The sequence below is a fragment of the Styela clava genome, chromosome 1, assembly GCF_964204865.1.
Source record: "Styela clava chromosome 1, kaStyClav1.hap1.2, whole genome shotgun sequence".
Taxonomy (NCBI): Eukaryota; Metazoa; Chordata; class Ascidiacea; order Stolidobranchia; family Styelidae; genus Styela; species Styela clava.
The window spans coordinates 15,121,254-15,138,346 of record NC_135250.1 but is presented as its reverse complement, the minus strand read 5'-3'; the positions used below and the strand labels follow the sequence as shown (position 1 = coordinate 15,138,346).

Genomic DNA, 17,093 nt, shown 5'->3' with positions numbered 1-17,093 from the left:
TTCATTGCCGAGGCCGCTCAGAATATCTCGAATATGAAGATATAGGATAACAATTGTAAAATATTTCAATCAAAAACATCCTCGAAATGTTATAAGTAGCCTACTTCAAGTCGGCGCTGATTTAAATTGCCCCAATGGACTGATTACAACAAAACATAAAATGTAATAATTGTAGAATGTTTTCAATAAAAACCTCAAGGGCGGCGCTAGGATACGTACGCGCTAAGCACTAAAACGATGTGTATTCGAAGGCAGCGAATAACGATATTCGAATATTAAATTCGAATTGGACATTCCTGTACTGCGTGTTGACATTTGTAGGAGCGGCTTATATTCAATTTTTATAACCGTTTTAGGGGGTCGGCTTATATACGATGATACGCGGTAGGAATCTGTCAGAAGGTTTTATAGTCTCTTTGTGGGCGTTACTGCAAGATATATATATATATATGAATATCATTTTATCGTAGTCATTCTCGAAATGAAATATTCCGCTCTATAAAGTCTTGAGACCTAGTGATTATCTAGAATTGCTCGTTCTGACAAACTCAAAAGATATTATGCGATTGCTGGCGACGATTCGCCGGGGAAAATAATAGGAAGGAATTTGCAGCCAAAATTTCCAAATTAACTCCATTCTGATTATTATCTCCCTATCGGCTTTGATAGTTTTTATCGCCATCAAAAAAAAAAAAATTACCGATATCCTTATGGCTGGCTGTCATTTTTCTGTTTGTATTTTTCTATCGTGCCTATGTTTTTTTTTTCTTCAAAATAAAACCTCTGAAATGTCGTTCCTGCGTACCCGCTGATATCTGATGGAATTTCTTAAATAGTATTTCTTATTCAAATTAATATATCCGTTTGGAAATTTTAAATGTTACTTTGTTATGTAATTGTATTGGTGATTTAAATTTTACCAAACGGCCCACTATAGGGCCATTTGAAAATTGAAACATTGGAGATTTAGCGAGAAGCGTGTGACGTGCCGTGTCCAAGTCACTTTTACCGTGTATTCGAATAGTTTTAATGATCGAATATTTTGCCCAGCAACCGAAATTCGAATAAATTTGAAACGATCAAATTCTATGTGAATAAACTTTTTTTTCATGTTTTATGTAAATTCTAACGCAAATCGTAACGTAATCAGATTCAGATATTTATTTTCATCGTGCAAGAAACAATGCAAAATAATAAACACACATAAAAAATAACAAAAAAACGAAAGACATCGAATCTAGCAATTGATGAGTGGGCGCGAAAGTCAGCGACACCTTTTTGATAAGTTTAAGCAGCAAATACAGGAGAGAAACATTTTTTTTAACTTAACCTAAGAAACACAATGATAAAAATTTAACAGAACCGTGAGAAAAAACTTTGTAATATATTTCGTATAGATGGCGCATTAGCGACATCTAGAGAATAGGATATGACCGATGAGTGCAAGCACAGCATAAGTTTGCTGACGAATATGACTAATCATAAGAAATGACGCTGCTGCCCAGCAACGAGGGTCGTCACTTGTTATGAAAGCGATCGACAGACAAATTATGTATGTATGTATGTTTATTCGTCTCGTAAAAGCAATATAAAAGAGTAAGTAATTATAAATACTGAAGACGGGATGTATGCACAAGACCATATTGGCCTAAAACACAGATGTGCGGCATTCACCTCTTTTGATATATATAAATTATAATAGGGTAAATCAAATATGTACAATATGGTCTTTTATACAGGCAGTTGTGCAAGGAGGGTGGGTGGATGCGGCAACAGGGATATGGGTGGAGTGTACAAAACTGTTTGTACAAAGGAGTTTGTTAGACAGAACAACATCTATAAATAGAGACACAACACAACATGAAACACACTGCATATGAATATAGTAATAAAAAAAATTTAAAAAAAAAAATTAAGAATTTGGATGAATGTACAATACCATTGAGTGATGATACCACATACTATAAAACGCGGGAATGGTCAAGTTTAAAGGGTGTGTACATATATGGTATGCACCACTCAAGAGCGACAGTGGTATAAGTGGTCTATAGCTGTTCTGGCCAAAATGTGACCCTACAGGTTTTGGTGAAATATGATAAAGGTATGTATCAAATGACTCACTATTGTAAGGTTTTTTTGGAATTCTGGATTCAGCCAAAAACAATGAAGTTTCAAAAAAAAAAATAAAAAAAATTAATGAAAAGCATTTCCACAAAACCTATTATGGTTGCATTTCAGCCAGAAGATTCGAATGGTATAAAGGTACAGTGGGATAGGGAATGATAAGTTAAAAAGAGAAGCCATTTTACCATGTCATGGATTTTCCAATGTAAATTAAAATAATAAAATTATATGGTATCCTGGGATGAGCAGAAGAAAAAGTGTGATTCGGTGATAGGTAGCAACAATGGAAATAAATTGAACAGCATGCTACTCAAACAAAAACCATTGTCCCTACTCCCTACTATTTGAGCATTGAAGTTCTATTGAATTGTACTATCTATAACCTAAATTGCTGTGCTTTTGTTGTTGTCTAATTACGCATGATAATGAAATTAGAATGGTGTGCTAGATATTAATTCAGTCCATTTTTCCATATTGAATCAGGGTGAAGTATCCTGTGGAGTTATTGAAATTGTCAGCTGGTCTATGGTGACTGAAGAGGAGGACAGTTTCCTGATAGTTCATTCAATCCAAATAATCAACAGCTCTCCCTTTCAGTGTTGAATTGACCTTAAAAAAATAATCTCCAAACAGTAACATGTTCGAAGCAGAGAAAATTGCTAATATGATGATAATATATATTGTTTAAGTTTGAAACAAAAAAATTGAGTTCGATTTTGAATTTTTGATGTCATCGGGTAGGGAATTCCAAGCTTTTGGTCCACATACTGCGATTGATTCTTGTGAAATACTTTTACTGACAAATGGAATAAAAAAATTATTTTTATTTCTGCTGTTTGAATTTGGGTTTGCTTGGAACAGGCTGTTCAGGCTGGACGGAAGCTCTCCAATGTGACAAGAGAACATCATATTACATAGTTCGAATTTAGCTAAATCCACAACTCGTAGTAGCCTATGCTCTTTAAATAAGTCATCAATTTTTTCGCGATTACCTCTATGAAAAACTCTTCTAATAATGCGATTGCAAACACTTTGAATTTTTTTGAGAATGGACGATTGGCGATGAACATAAGCTGAGGCACAATAACGAATATGGCTTCCTATCAGAGAGTGGTATAGAGATATTAAACAAGATGTACCGTATTTAAGTTGTTGGCTATTTTCGTAATGGCACTAAGAGACGACTTTGTTTTCGATAGAACCATATTGGTGTGTTGTTTCCAAGACAATTTATCATCGATCATTACACCCAGAAAGCGAGTCTGATTAACTCTTTCTATATTTATTCCATTTAATTCCAAATTTTGTTTGCAGAGTTGGACACTTTTGCTTCGGCGTGCTAAATATCATATATTTAGTTTTATCGACATTAATAGTGAGTTTGTTCGCAGACAACCAAGCTTGAATATTTTCTAAGTCGGTATTTGCTTTGGTCAAAAGTTCAGGCAAGTTTTTGCCTCGAAGATATGGCGTTGAGTCATCAGCAAAAAGTATGATATCAGAGTGAAGAAGAGAATTCGGAAAGTCGTTAATAATGATTGAAAAACATAATGGAGCCAAAATAGAACCTTGTAAAGTACCTACAGTCAAATTACAGTATGTGCTAGATGCTACATCATTGTATATAACTACTTGTTTCCTTCCTGATAAGTAGCTTTTAAACAATTATAACTCTGACCTCTAACGCCAATATGGTGCAATTTGGCTAGTAATATGACATGGTCAATACTATCAAATGCCTTGGAAAGGTCCAGGAACATACTGAGAGTATACTCATTCTTATCAAATCCTTCTAGAATTTTACTGACAAGCAGGGATGTTGCATGAGATGTTGAATGATTTTGACGAAAGCCAAATTGTTGTGAATAAAAGAAATTTTTTTGGTCTAGGAAATGGTTGAGTCGTTTGTACATAGTTTTTTCTAGAATTTTTGAAAATGCGGGAAGTAAGCTGATCGGTCGGTAGTTTTTTACATCCTTTGCATTTCCTTTTTTGAACAATGGCATAACTTTGGATAATTTGAACTGGTCTATGTATTTACCAGATTGTAATGAGCAGTTAAAGATATGTGCGAGAGCACAAATACAATTCCAGGGCATCATTCGTATAACTTTAAAGGGAATTCCATCTATTCCACAACTGGTTTTGGGTCGAAAAGATTTCAGAATATTTTGGACTTCGAAAGCTGTTGTCGGGGCAAGAAACATGGAGGTTTTACTGGGATGCCCCATATATTGCTTAAAGTCATCCCTTCTAGTATGAGTAAACCGTTTGACCATTTTATTTCCAATTGTAGAAAAGTGCGAGTTAAAATGATCTGCTATTTCGACAGGATCCGAGGTTTCCTGGCCATTAATAGAAAATACTTTTGTTAGATTTGGTTTAGAACGCCCAGGCAGATCGTTCATAGTACGTCAAGTTTTCTTAAGATCATTACGATGTCTACCCAGTAATGACTTGTAATAATTTTGTTTCTTAGCAGTTATCAATTTCTCATATTTTTTCTTGCATTCTGAATATTTAAATTTGGTCTGCTCTGATTTTTCAGTAAGATAGTTTTTGTATAGTTTATGCTTTTTTTTCTGCATTTTTAAGAGTTCCTTGTCAAACCATTTATTAATATTTTTAATATTTCTTTTCTTCAGAGGGAAGCAAGTTTTAAAAGATTCAGAAAAATACTCATTAAAAATTCTGAAGGCTATATCAGGATCTGTTTCGCTGAACACAGCAGAAAAGTCACTTTGTTCTAACATGAGTTTAAAATTATCTAAATTTGAGATATTATATTGCCTAGAGTATTCGTTTTCTGCCTTGCGAAGTTTTTTTCTTAATGGAATGCAAACCAGGACTGGCAGGTGGTCTGAAATAGGATCCACTATTATTGCACTGCGGGGTTTACAATCAAAGATGTTTGTTTAAATATGGTCAATGATTGTAGAGCTGCTTTGAGTGATTCGAGTTGGCTTTGACACCACAGGGTAAAATGAAGCCGAATTCATCAGCTCACAAAATTCATCTACAGTCTTGTTTGTTTCCAGAAGATTATAATTGAGGTCTCCCATGATAATACAATTTTTCGATAAGGTTTGGAGTGTCGATTCCAGAATACTAATAAATTGATTATTGCTTTGACTATCTGATAAGGGAGATCTGTAAATTGTTCCACACGTCACAATTCTATCCTTCAAATAAATGTCTACGAAAGTGGATTCAAAAATTCGCTCATTCATAATTGAAATATCAGGTCTAGCCTTGAAGGTAATATTTTTTTTGATGTATAGGCCAACACCCCCACCTTTTGAAAAGTATAGTCACCCAGGTTCATGTGGGATCCTATCTGATTTGGTTTTAGCCATGTTTCATTGACTGCTATTAAATCTGGGCAGACTGTCATTGAGGCTATAAGAGCTTCAAGTTTTGAAAAGTTTCTTGGGTTGGCCAAGGAACGCATATTAATACACATTGTGACAAGTGGGTTCAAGTTATCACTGCATAGGATATCTAAATTAGCGGCAGAAAGATATTGACAATCGGACATACAAATTTTTGTGGAATCGCTTATTTCATCCTTATCAATATTCAGTAACGAAGCCTCAGTAAAAAATTCGTTAAGAATTTCTGGGGTCAGAGTCGAGGAAGGGTCATTATTCAGGCATAGGTCATTTACTTCTGTATTAGATAACGAGCTGAATGGCAGGCTATTTTGTAGGCAAAGTCTACAGTACCAAGGTATATCATTTGGTTCATTACATAGTTTACGAAACTCTTGTAAATTTAAACCACTACATTTTAGATGAATCCAACGATTACATTTATCACAGTAGATCCCCTTTTCCCTATTGTTTACAGATTTTTGGCATCCATGACATGGTAAATCTCTCTTATTAACATTCATATGGGCAAAAAAGATAAACAAAAGTGAATAAACAAAAGTTGCTCTTGTGTTTAGTGTTTACAATGAGAATTTGGGCTGTTCTAGCATATCAATAATTCATAGTCTGTAGTCTTACGGTATCTTACTTATATCATAATATCTGATGTGGTTCTAATAATTATTTTCTTACCGTTATGATATCCATATATGTCTCCATTCATAGTCCAAACATTCTTAAGTCCGAGAACTCTTCTTGCTTCGGTGAGAAGTTCGACTCGACGTTTTGTCAGCGATTCGGTAATTGATAGTCCAGTCTTTTTAATTCCTCTTTTCATGGAGTAAATCATATTTTTGGTGCTGCGACGTACAAATTTAACTATTATAGGAACGTTTCCTTTGCCATCAGCTGGGAGAATATGTGTAACGTCTATATCTCCATATTGTATAGGCCATTCTAATTTCAAGGCCGAGTTTAGCGTATTAGCCACATATGTTTCAAATTGTCCATAATGACCTGCTTTCGGTATTCGTTTGCAGCCATGCAGTAAGATACAGTTCCTCCTCCCATATTGTTCTAAATTATCGATTGCAATTTCGTTTTTTGTGGCGCTTTCTTTAATTTGTTCAACTATTTTGGCTAAACTTTCAAGTTTATTTAATATGCAGCTAGATTTGTCTTCCAGGGCGTCGAGCTTGGTTGCCGGAAGATTGGGTACGGTACCGGTACCGGTGGACTGATGTTGTTGACCTCCAAGTTTGGCCTTCTAGTACCGGTACTTCGCTTAGCTCCATTGTCAATTTGGGTTCCTGCCGGTACTTGAACGTTGCCAGAATTTTTCATCTTAGCTAATTTGGTTTCCACTTCAGCCCTGGCTTTCTTTTCCTTTGCAATATCTTGTTGTAGTTCTATCTGTTGTTTTTGCAGGCATTGTAAAGTCGCTAGCACCTCTTTCATAAGTTGACTTTGGTTGTTGGTTGCTTCGATATTATCCATGTTATTTCACGTTGTCGTTGTTTGTAAGTACAGGTTTATAGTATTGTTAGATTTGGCTAGAACGTTAGCCTATATTCAGCAGCACATCTAAATCTTAGGTAGTTGGTGTTAACATATTGCCTCAATAGTATACTTGAAAATAGGAAATATTTATGCATTTAGCTAATGTCACATGATGAGTAGACAGAAATAGACAATACCAAGCATGAATCAGATAACAGCAAAGTAAATGATGCACAACTTTCTGAATGACAGAATGAGGATGCAGTAATATGATAGAACATACCGGCAGATGGATAAAGTGTATGTAAAATGATATTTCAGACACATCACAAGAATGTCTCTTTAGACTACTGGTAAGAATCAAGATATAAAGTTTTTAAGGCATGCTTGTACAAATTATAATTCATTGTTTGAGTACTGTCAGGTAGCGAATTCCATAATTTGACACAACAGATTTGATTGAGTTTTGCGTAAGTTTGTTGGAATATTGAGTAACATAATAGGAGCACCTGGCAGAGGACCGTGTACCATATGAGTGCGCATCACTCTGCTTCGCGAAATAGTTGGTGAATGCTAGAGGTAGTTTTTTGTTGTAGTGTTGGTGCATTAATTTCAACACTTCGATTTTATATACATCTACTATTTTAATTATATGAAGGCTATGGTAAATTGGACTAAGATGAGTGCGGTAACCAACCACTTGAAATAGCGCAGATTGCTCGATTCTGTAAAATTCCGATGCGTTGCAATAAGGTCTTATTCGCTGAACCCCATGCCACTATGCCATATTCAATATGGGATTGAAATAAAGAGTAGTATATCATACGTAAAGTGGTTAGGGATGTAAAATGTCGAAGCTTATATAATATGCCAACTGATTTGGGTAATTTAACAGCTAGATTACCTATTTGAATATCCCACTTCAATTTGTTGTCTATATATAAACCCAGATATTTATAGGAGTTGACATTTTCAAGTATCATACCATCAATTCTGATGGTCAGATCATTTTGAGAGTTGCTTCTATATGGAGATATTAACATTGTCTTTGATTTATTAATGTTTATTGTTAATTTGTTGGCCCTCATCCAATTTGCTACTTTTGAAATTTCAGTGTTCACCCTTAATTGGAGGGCTGCGCAGGATTTATCGCTGTCTAGGAGATTGGTGTCATCGGCAAACAATTTGGAAAATAGCGAAGAGCAATGTGTTATGTCGTTAATGTAAACTAAAAATAGCAACGGGCCCAAACAGCTGCCCTGAAGAACTCCGAGAGTCACTGGTAAGGGAAGCGAACAATATGTTCCTACTTGAACATACTGTGATCTTCCACTTAAATAGCTAGAAATGAGTTTATTTGCTGTACCCCTAATACCGTAATGACTCAGCTTAAAAACCAGAATGTTATGATTTACGGTATCGAAGGCCTTCGTTAGATCTAGAAAAGTTGCACTAATGAACTCTTTTCTTTCTAATTTATCAAAAATATATGAGATTGTATCCAAAATGGCATGTGATGTGGAATGATTGTTCTGAAAACCGAACTGAAATTTATTTATTACATCATGTTTGGTTAAAAAATCCACAAGTCTTTTATGGATCAAGCGCTCAAATATTTTATCAATTGCTGAAAGGATTGATATTGGTCTATAATTTGACACATTCTTTTTATTGCCAGATTTGAACAGTGGGATCACCCGAGCAACTTTGAGAGATGACGGAAAGAAGCCCAATGGCAGGGAGCAATTAAAAAATTCTGCCAAACAAGGTGAGATGAGACCAGCAACTAATTTAAGGAAGCGTGCTGGAATGTTATCAGGACCTACTGCCTTCCTGTCTTTCAAATTTGATAATTCTATCATCATTTCATTAGTAGTGGACAAACTCATGAAAATAGACTGGCTCACACGATTGCGGAGGAAAGATTTATAGCTGTCCATTTCACTTGAAAATTTGTCTGAGAGGCTAGAGCCAATTGTGGAGAAATATTTGTGAAATTCAGTTGCCCGTCTTTAAGGGTCCGGCCGTTTTCAGAAAGAATTTCCTCGATTTTTTGTTTAGATGTATTTTTAGTATGGGTAATTTGGTTGACAATTTTCCAAGTTGACCTAGGATCACCTCTGTTTTGGGCAATCAAATTTTGGTAATAAATTTGTTTGGATTTATCTACAGCTTTCGTCAAAATATTTCTGTATTTTCGGAAATATGAGCGCTGGGAATTGGTACCCTCCAAAAAGTGGGATTTAAACATCTTGTTTTTATGTCGAATGCAAGCAGTTAAACCTTTAGTTATTCATGGTTTTAGGTGTAATCTTTTCTGACGTCGTGAGAGTGGACGTAGAGGGACATGGCGGTCAATCAAGTCAACAAGTGACTGAATGAATTCATCAAACAAAATATCAAAGTTTTGAGTATTTAATTGCATTCTGGTAAACTGGTTATTAATGCACTGTGCATCTATACGAAAGGAGTCGGTCGAAAAAGAGGACATATCCCTTAACATTATGCAGTCATTTGAGTAAGTTGGTTTTATGCCATTAACCCAGCACATGATTGGGAAATGGTCAGAGATATCTGACAGTATAACATAAGAGTTGAATTGTAAGTTTGTCATATTAGTATATATATGATCAATAAGAGTTGCTGATGTATTACTAACTCTTGTAGGCTTGTTTATTAGAGAAATAGCATTATGGGAATTAAGCATATTGACATAATTTCCAATTTGGATATTAGTTGATGTTGAAAGTAAATTGATATTAAAATCTCCTAATATCAAAAAATGTTTATTCGCCAATTTAGACAGAGTTGATTCAAATATGTCAGTAAAGCATGGAATATCATTACGGGGGTGTTTATAGATTATGCCGATGACTAATCTTTTGACAGTGTTGACCAAACTAATCTCCAACCAGGATATTTAAGGTAGGATAGGATATTTAGTTAGGATATTTTTTTTGCAGGGAACGAATATTCATGTGAAAAATGAACAAATCAGATAAGGATTGAATGGAATTCAATTTTGGAACTTCTATATTGAAGCAAGCAGCAGTGTCAATAGAAGGTACTAATTGAGGGTCACCCTTGGCCATGATCGGAATTGAAAAATATTAGCAAGAGAGTATAATTGAGATGTGTGATTATAGAAAGTATAAATAGATTAGTACACATAAGGACAATACATATTAGTTGTACTTTACAATGTAGATGTATAAAACATAAAATTGAGTGACCTACTTGATTAGTGAAAGGTCATCCTTCAGTTATAATAGGGATGGTGCTTGTCATATCGTTCTTTTTTATTAGTACTTTTCCATTGTGGGTCCACAAATATTTGTAACCACAATTGTTCTTGAGGTCTTTAGCTTTAAAAAATGAATCCTTGTTTGTATCTGTGAGGTTTTCAACCACAAAAATTTTTGTTGATGGAGCATAACGAGGAAAAATCTCTCGAAGGTTGGCAGTTCTGAGGTGACGTCGATTTTTTAATATTTGAAAACTGGTTTTTCTATTGATGAATTGTACTATAATTGGTGAAGGTTTCAACTTGTTGTTTTTTGACATCCGATGGCAATTAGAGATGTCATATGGTTGCAGTTGTATATTGATCTTTGCTGTTACCTTTGTTATTATATCTTCACAGTCTTCACCTGATGAGTACGGGATGTTGTGATATTCTAGGTTAACAAGCCTAGATCTGCGTTCCTGATCTTGTTGTCGCTCTGTCAGTATATCCAGTTCATCTTCTAACTCGTCGACTATTTGTTCAAGTTCTCGAATTTTTTTATTGCTCTTAGATTTTGTTTGGTTCTTTGTAATTGGCATTCAGTTCGTCAAATTGTTTCGAAATAAAATCTTGGCCTTTTTTATCTCAGCTATTTCATCTTTGATCAGACTGAAAGAGGATAATTGAGTTTTTACTTCCTTCAATGATTCATCCAGGGATGATAAGGATTCCTGGATGCCAATGCTGGTAGGAGTAGTTGAGGAGATATCAAAAGCAAGTTTTTCCGGGTGTTGTTCGATTATTGCCGGTATTTCGAGTCTTAGGGCTTGAGAATTGTGCTCTCTAGTGCAGTGAACAAGTCAGAGATGTTGCTTTGGCTACTGCAGAAGAGCTAGTAGCTTGACGCTCAGTCGGACTCTTGCGCTTAGGGGATTCAGGAGGAACAGCGCTGGACCTTGTTGTCGACATCTTTAGAGTCCCAAAGTAGCAGATCGAAACCGATGTTTTGGGATCAATTGAGCATCTACTGTTCCACACGATTTTACATTCCGCATAAGAGTATTATATTACAGCTATTAATTTAACATTATTCAGCTATATCAGCAAACTTAATCAAATAGCGAATAATCGTATCGCTTATACTCGAGTTTGGTAAAAACGTTTGCGCCACGCAATGAATTTCTAAATGTGGAAGTGACTTAAATAAACTATACCATTGCATAACGTTTCTAAAACGGTATTGCTCGTTGAGGACTCGCTCATTTGAGATCTCGGATTGGGAAACACTGGTCTATTCCTTTGTTTAGTTGACAATGATACGAAATCCGATGAGCCCATTTTAGGTCACAGACAAGGACAAATGAACAATCCAACCGTGTTGAATTCTTTTCTAAATCATCCTCGAATTTTCAAAAACTATTTCATGATTTGAAATAAGTTCCAGAATTTCAGTCAGACAGCGTCAAGGTTATTGAAGCATGTCTGAGGCAGACAAGACTGTCTGTCTGTATTCCGACTTACAACTAGGACTGGGAATTTGGAAAAGACTTTAACCGTTACCCGGGTAAACCGACATTTAACGTAATAAGTTTAGCGTATAATTTAAGCTCGTTTTGTCCCAATAGTTCTAAAGCAATTTCGCGAGATCTTATCAAGAGATATTAAGCGTACTTCGGATATATGTATTAGAGATGTATCGGTATCGGCAATATCGGCCAAATTTCCGGTATCGGTTGTGTATTGGTATCGGCTAAATTTAGACCGATATTTCCGATATATTCAGCTTCGCAATATGATCCAGAATGTTTTGAAAATAGATTAGAATACTGATCTTAAAATAATTTGCTTGGATAGATCGTAAACTAAGAACCGTGCACGTCCCCACCCCCGCCAAAAGAAACGGGAATCGGATTCTGACCTGTTTTTAGCCATTTATCAGTCAAACTAGCTCAATCAATTTGAGTAATTTTGCTGCCAAATTTTTATATTAAAATTTTTATTGTTACATGGTAATTATGAAGAAATATATCAATCGAATGGGGATGTTCCGATGTGTAAAATATAAAATACGACGTTATATTGGCACAAGATCTTGCGCACGTAACCAAATGAATCAGTTTCATACGATAAGTAGACTAAATATTTATTTATTGTACCACCAACAGTAGCCAAATCCTATTAGTTTTCTAATTGAACATCGAGATTACTAGCGCCAGTGCTCTCTTAAGTAAACGCAGGTTAGCTATATATAATACTATTGATTCTGCCAATTGAATTTCGATTCAGTGATAACAGGGCCTTCTATCAGGCGTCGATCCTATATTCATAACCGCGGGTTGGATACATAGACTTCGCAGTCGGCTAATTTGCCGAACTGTGTGAAGTTGCCCAATATGCGGTTAATAGATATCATATTGGAATTTATTTAAATCATGATTTAATCAATAGAGCCGTAAATATCTACTACTATATAGAACTATAGTTTGTGAAAAATGAAATTGAACATCAAAATCTAATTGTAAAATAAGAGGGAAATGTATAATATATATATATATATCAATTAATTCATCAAGATTCCAGACTATCCAATTTCAAGAAGCCAAGTTTCTTCGCCTGATTCATTTTAACGCACCGCTTCAGTTGAAATGAGAGTTCTCTTTGAAGAAAACAAAGTCATTTTGCAAGAAAAGATCACAATTTATGCTCATGCGTCATATATATATATATATATAAATAAGCAGTGGCGGCGCGTGGTCATTTTGACAACCGGGGCAAGCTACTGCGGGACCAAGTCACCCCCATCTACGGGGACAGGATGAGCGCTGTAAGTTCTCCCATCATTTTATGAGTATAAAAACCATTCCATCGGTAACAACCAATCGACAAAAGCGACAATTTTTAACGATAAGAAAGTGTCTTTAACCCTGATAAAACGCTTAAAAACAGTGAAAAACCGTCAAAAAACACCAATAACCCTGCTAAAACGCTCAAAAACAGTGAACAACCGTCAAAAAACACCAATAACCCTGCTAAAACGCTTAAAAACAGTGAAAAACCGTCAAAAAACACCATTAAAACCAGTCCAAGTCAAGGGATTAATAAATATAGACATAGGTTATTTTGAAACCTCTTTCAAAAGGAAAGGCAATATTTACCCAGATAAATACAATGACATATTAACAGAAACTTCGGGAAAGCAGACAAAACCTAGAATAAGGTTTAAAACGTTACTATGAAGAAAGGAAAGTTAATGCAAAGATAAGGACATGCGTCGCTGACTCATAGATATATATGCTGCTAGACTTTTACTGCTTGAACATATATGCAACACGCCGCGGTTTCTTGGAAGCAAAATGCTCAATAACGCGCTGATTAAAGTCATGCATCCCAGAAATAACGTCTCTGTGAATGGATAAAACAGCCAAGGAATTTAATCTCTCTTGCTTCATTGTGTTTCTGAGATACGTTTTAATACGCTTCAGCGTGCTGAATGTTCGCTCTGCGTCGGCGGAAGAAATAGGCGTCGTCAAAATGATGTACAGAAATTTTGCAGACGCCGCAAAGGTAGTTACTAGAGTGTTATCTATGAGGAACCCATAGAGCGCGCAAGTTGATGTGATGTTCAAAAAAGTTTGATTGGTGTATATACATCGCAATTCATTTTCCAATTTACCCACGTTTATCATGGGGTAAAATTTGGAGACAGTAGCCAACAAATGGAAATTGACGTGCAAATTTTGAAAAATTTTTGGGGTTCATCAAAGAGAACGCGGCAAGGTGTTCAGTGCGCAGACGATCGCCTTTTTGATTCACCAGAATGTCACAGCATTCCTTTGCAGGCAAAATCAAACGCTGCGTTGTTTGCCCGCGGCGTAAAGAAGCACTCCATGTGTCGTCGTATTTTATTGTTTCCCGGATACGAGATACAGCATCGCAGAAGTCTGAAATACACGACTGCACAGACGCTCCATCCATTAGCCTTGACTGCAATGCGCCGTATAATACATCCACGTGATAGAATATTGTGGAGAAAAAAGCGAGAAAAAATGAAAACTCACCATCTTCTAGCAGACGCTTTAAAACCTGCCGCCTCCCACACAAAGCGTTCGTCCCAAACCGGAGAGCTCTGAATGCCATTGAAACACTCAGTGAGCTCAGACCTAATTTCGGACACGCCCTGCACCACGCGTGATTGGAAGTTCCAACGTGTTGGTGCACAAGCTGGGAGACGGCGGCTACATATCTGGCAAAGGAGGTCAGAGCGCTTCGGCGAAACGGAAAAAAATGAAGAAAACCCCGAAACATTTGCAAAAAATATACGGACGAGAGGGGTATCAAGACACATATTTTTAATAACGAGGTTAAATTGGTGTGCATAACAATGTAAAAAATGCGCATGAGGAAAATCTTCTTTTATATAAACCTGAACACCATGTTTCGACCCACTCATGACTGCCGCGCCGTCACAAGTTTGAGCTATCAATTTTGACTTCGCGTTGTTAGGCTGTAACACTTCTTTCAGTACAGCCGATATCCCGCAAGCCGTGCGATCAACGATTAGTACAAAGCTGTGAAATCTCTCGGTAGGTTTACCATCTTTCACAAACCGAAAAATCACAGCCAGTTGGGAAACGCACGTGATGTCAGTTGTCTCGTCAGACTGAATCGAAAGGAACTGGCAATTCTCAATTTCCAGAGCCAAATGTTGTAAAGGAATTTTATACATTGAGTCGAGCAAATCATTTTGGATATCCTTAGATGTCCCTTTCGAAACAGTTGCGGCATCAAGATGATCTCTCAATACTGTATCTAGGGATGCGGTGTTTTCCACCATATCCAAAAATACCCCTCTATTAGAAGAGCCAGCCCGTTCATCGTGCCCACGGAGGGACAGCTCGTGACAACCAATGAACTTCAAAACATCTATCAATCGACCGAGAACATGGCGGTTTTTCTCGACGTTTTGGTTGTGCCGACGAATAGAAACCGCGCGTCCTTCATCCAACTGTGCTGCAATATTAACATTTCCGAATGTTCGGTATTTTACTGCATTGTCCAGATGCTCCATAGAAGATTGATGATCCCTGGCACGCTCGGAAAGATGTTTAAGATCTCTAAAACCAAATTTACACCAACGTGAGTCACGGTCGGTAGCAAAAAGTAGGCAATAAATTTTTGTCCTCGCTGTAACACAACCATTCGTGTTTTTTATACCAAGTTTCTGCGCAGAATGTACGCCGTTGTACCTCTAATTTTTGTTCCAGCGGCAGCTGCGAAAACGGAGTGCGAAGTAGTGCATCAACCTTATTCATTATGAGGTCGAAGGCTAAGAAATGCGAAGCCGGAAAGAAGTGAGGAGCTCAAAAGGAATGTGGAAAATCGAAAGCAAATGGACTAAAGGTCTCTAACTGATTCAAATAGCGAAACAAGCGACAAAAACGAAGGCGAGGAAACTATCAACTCTTCAAGCAACCAACGAACGAGAAGGAATGCGTGAATATGTCAACACGTTGTTGTAAGAAACGTCGGCATTGTGTCATCATAATTTCGGGGCTAGCCCCGATGATTTAGTAAAAGAAACAGAAAACAAACGAGACAAACGCGGCGAGTGGAAGATAAAAGAGAGAATACGATATACAATGAGCAACCGGGGCAAAATCGGCGTCGCCCCGTCGACGTTCGGCGAAGGCTTTGCGAGCGAAAAATGAACCATGTCGGGAGAATATGGCTAGTGTAGACAGTCTGTGCAACCGATATTGAGGTATTTTTCGAATATTTTTTATGGACCTCTCCCCGACCTTTGGACCCCCAAAAATTCTTCCTATTCTTTACCATTGCAAAATTGTCGGGGCTAGTTTAATAGTGCCTTTGCGAGTTGGCGCCTGTAAAATGGGGTATGTGTTACAAACCATCATTATGCTTCATCGCATACAACAATCTGTTTTTTAAAAGTACCGCTATAGAATATTAGCCTAGTCTATCACAGCTATTTCTACACTAATTTTTTATTACTAAAACGCCTAGAAAGACAGAGTGATCATTGAATTATCTGATTTATATTCAAGTTTCCGAAACACAACTAAAAACTAACGAATAGAGTAAAAAAACGCGAAAATGAGGTAATGTTTACGACCGCGCTTGAAAATCTGTCTGAGTGAGAAAAGTGTCTGAGCGGATGCGAAAAGGGAGCATATTACGTCACCTTTTGCATCTTGCTGATTGGCCAATGTCACGAAGTAAACAAGGAAGTCGATGCTTGGGGAAAGGTCCATTATACCGAAAAAACAACCGGGGCGGCCCTATTGACGCGCCGCCACTGTAAACAAGAGAGCTATGCTCAAATATATGGACACGTAGAGTCACATAATTTTGATGACGTCATAGCGAAAAAAAAGTAATAGCCTTCTGGAGAAAATTTTTATCTTTAACCACTGAAAATTTCAAAGCAATTGGTCCAGTATTCGAAGAGAAAAGCGACTTTTTAAAAACGTGTCAAAGAACAAGAACATAATATTGAAACGATCGTTATGTCCACTACGTGTCCAATAAGTCATACTCATCTTGTAACGAACAGAATTTCTTATCAGCGATGTAAAATGCGAGTTGAATCAAGTTTTACCTTAGCATAAAAATTTGGATACCGTGAAGAACTGTGGAACATACGAGTTTTAGCAAGTAGAGTATTATTACACTTGTCACAGCTCTTCTTCATACTGCTGCGGTCTGAATTCAGGGGCGTGCCCTTATACCTACCTTCAAAAAATTATAGACGTTGGTATACACGAGAATGAGTAAATTGAAGGTCAAGTAATAGTGTAATGTTTGTAATATTAACTGAATTATCAAACTAAGGAACACACCAACATGTATAA

The 17,093-nt window shown here is 36.6% G+C and overlaps 1 long non-coding RNA gene across 1 annotated transcript; it reads left to right on the top strand.

Moving 5' to 3' along the window:
• The first annotated feature begins 7,249 nt into the window (after positions 1 to 7,249).
• On the top strand, positions 7,250 to 10,760 carry LOC144426863 (uncharacterized). The gene is made up of 5 exons (XR_013477744.1): positions 7,250 to 7,348; positions 8,110 to 8,277; positions 8,674 to 8,763; positions 9,301 to 9,513; positions 9,959 to 10,760. It is a non-coding gene; the product is annotated as an uncharacterized LOC144426863 (long non-coding RNA).
• Positions 10,761 to 17,093: the final 6,333 nt, after the last annotated feature.